Genomic DNA, 3,132 nt, shown 5'->3' with positions numbered 1-3,132 from the left:
TATTATTGTTGTTGTTGTTGTTGTTATTGTTGTTGTATTATTGTTATTTATAATTTGTACAATTAACCTCCCTGTGGTTCGACCCCGGTCTTGCCGGGTTATTTATTACTTCGACACTCCTGCACTTGGGAGAAGACATCAACCTTTTAGTCGTGCCAGTTAGCAATGATATTTTGTTTAGACAAGAAGATAAGATTGTCAATAAGTTAAGAGTTGGTTACTCACTTAACAATTAATCATCAAATCAATAGTTTCAAAATTTGGCCTCTAAAAGGAGGCATTTGCCATGCATTTAGCTATCTTGGTTTTCAGATTAAGATCATGCTCTTTTTTTCTTTTTATATATTTTTATAATATTTAAGTTTTATTTCATGTTATATTTTTCTTAATCTCTTATTTATGTTTTTTATTTCTTTTACTATACTTATATTCTTATGTTGTTTCTTTATATTTCTTTTCTTTCATTATGTTTAGTTAAATTTATTATATCAAGGTGAAAAGGTTACACTAATGGTGTCAGAATAAATATAGTATAAACTCTACATGGACTTTAATGTTAAATACTAACATGTTTTGTATTTGTTATCTTGTTCACTTTTAATACTTTGCTTGTTAAATTGTTAATCTAGATTTATATTATATAATACTTGGTATAACAAATATTTGACACTTTCATCGCCCAACCGTATGGTGTAACCAACACTTGTGCTATGAAAGGAACTTGATTTGTTGTTAACATAAGTTATAATCACGAATACCTGATAATATTTACAAGTATTAGTATTATTCGAATAAGATAACTAATGTAATCATGTTAACCATTTATAATCTGATTGGAACCTCATATATGTGTGGTTTCCAGTTGAGTAATAAAAATAGTTTATATTATACTTGTTTGAAATACCATTAGTGGATCCTCTAACCTTGACATTTGTTTTTATTATTTAATCTTCACATTAATCTTATATCTCATAGTCCTTTTTAACTTATTATTATTATTATTATTATTATTATTATTATTTATAATTTATATAGTTAACTTTTCTGTGGTTCAACCTCGGTCTTGCCAGTGTTGTTTATGGTGGAGCCAATGAGAGGTGTTGTTGTTATGGTTTGGTTTATAAGTATATGGTTGGTTTTTTCGAATAAGATAGGAAGCTATTGATGAAGGATCTTATGAAAAAGAGATTGTTTTATGGTTATGCTATTGGTGAAGGAAATGAGAGGCTATTTTTTATGGGTTTAGGTTTATGTGTGATGATTAATTTGGTTGAGTTATAATGTGGGTAAGAGAAAGAGATAATGATTATTTAGTTTTGGATTGTGAGGTTATAGCTAAGTTAGTAGTGGTTGGGGGTTCACAATGGGTATTTTAGTTGTAATGGTTACTATAAAGGGAGCTTTTAGAGGAGGAGATTGGGAGTTGTATGTGATGGTGGTTCTTTTTTGTTTGCATTTATGGTTTGGCTAAAACTTGATAAAATTTCATCAATGTATTTTTTAATTTATTTTGGGTTTTTCAAAAATTATTAATTCTCTATCATTCCCTAAACTAAGAGACAAATCAACTTAACCATTTAAATAAACTTAGGTTTTAAATGATGACAACCAAATAAACTCATCAACGTGTTTTGAAAGAACATGTTTAGTTTACTTTGGTCCTTAAAATTAGATGACACATAAAAAATACTTAGGAAAATCAACATTGATTCATTAGATTAGAAGACTCATTGATCAAGTTCATCAAATTAGATGTTAGACTTGTAAGCATGGTAAAAAAAAATTAGGTTTTGGCTTGGCTCTTTTTAATTCTTTTAAAATATGCTTATTGGCCACCTCTCACACACGATGGGTGATTAGTACTTAAAAGTGTATTTTTATCAAGGTTTTATATCATTATTTAGCACTTGAATTATCAATAAGTCCTTAACTAAAGCATGTTTTATAATAACAAGTCTGATACTATAAGATACCTTTAATTTATAGTAAATATTCATTTTAAATGTAGGTCTATCATATAAATTAAATAATTGATTGATGAGTTTAACTACTAAAATTAAGAAGACAAAGAGAAAGTTAAACTTAGAAAAGAGATGTTGATTCAGTCTAAACTGAAATGTTATTCAATCATTGGATCATATCTGGAGCTGTAGATCTTGGATTTTAATTTGGTTTATATGGCTAGAAAGCTAAGACATAAGCCTAAAATATTCATAAGAATATAAGACTCAATGATATTATTTGGAAGTTCAAATCTTATCAATAACAAAGAAGTAAAAATCTATCCTGTAACCCAGATATTGTGTAGTGTTTAGCCTATATCTTGAGTTCTAGAAGTCCAAATGCATTGATTTTTTTTGTTGGAAAGCTGAGACAATTATCTAGAACTTTCATATTCAAATTCTGATGTTATCAATGATGTTTTGTTAACACAAAAAGATGAGGATTGTCACCAAGTCAAGATGTGGCTATCCACTCAATAATTAATCATCAAATCAATAGTTTCAAATTTGGCTTATAAAAGAAGGTATTTGTCATGCATTTAAGTATCTTGGTTTTTAGATTAAGATCATATTTTGCTCTTTTTCTTTATATTTTTGTAATGCTTAAGTTTTGCTTTCATTAATCTCTTGTTTATGCTTTTCATTTCCTCTCCTTTACTTAGTTAACTTATATCTTTTTTATGTTCTTATCTTGTTTATTTATGTTTCTCTTCTTCAGTATGTTTAGCTAAGTTTATTATGTCGATGTGAAAAGGTTACACTAATGGTGTAAGAATAAATATAATATAAACTCAACATGGACTTTAATGTTTAATACTAACACGTTTTGTATTTATTATCTTGTTCACTTTTAATACTTTGTTTATTAAATGATTAATCTAGATTTATGTTGTATAACACTTGGTATAAAAAATATATAGCACTTTCATAGCCCAATCGTATGGCATCACTTACACTTGTGCTATAAAAGAAACTTGATTTGTTATTAATATAAGTTATAATCATGAATACCTGACAACATTTACAAGTATTACCATTATTCGAATAAGATAACTAATGTAATCATGTTAACAATTTATAATCTGATTGGAACCTCCTTTGTTTGTGGTTTTCAGTTGAGTAATTGACA

Source organism: Populus euphratica, unplaced genomic scaffold (assembly GCF_000495115.2).
Source record: "Populus euphratica unplaced genomic scaffold, PopEup_1.0 scaffold620.1, whole genome shotgun sequence".
Classification (NCBI taxonomy): domain Eukaryota; kingdom Viridiplantae; phylum Streptophyta; class Magnoliopsida; order Malpighiales; family Salicaceae; genus Populus; species Populus euphratica.
Note: the sequence above shows the minus strand (reverse complement) of the source record.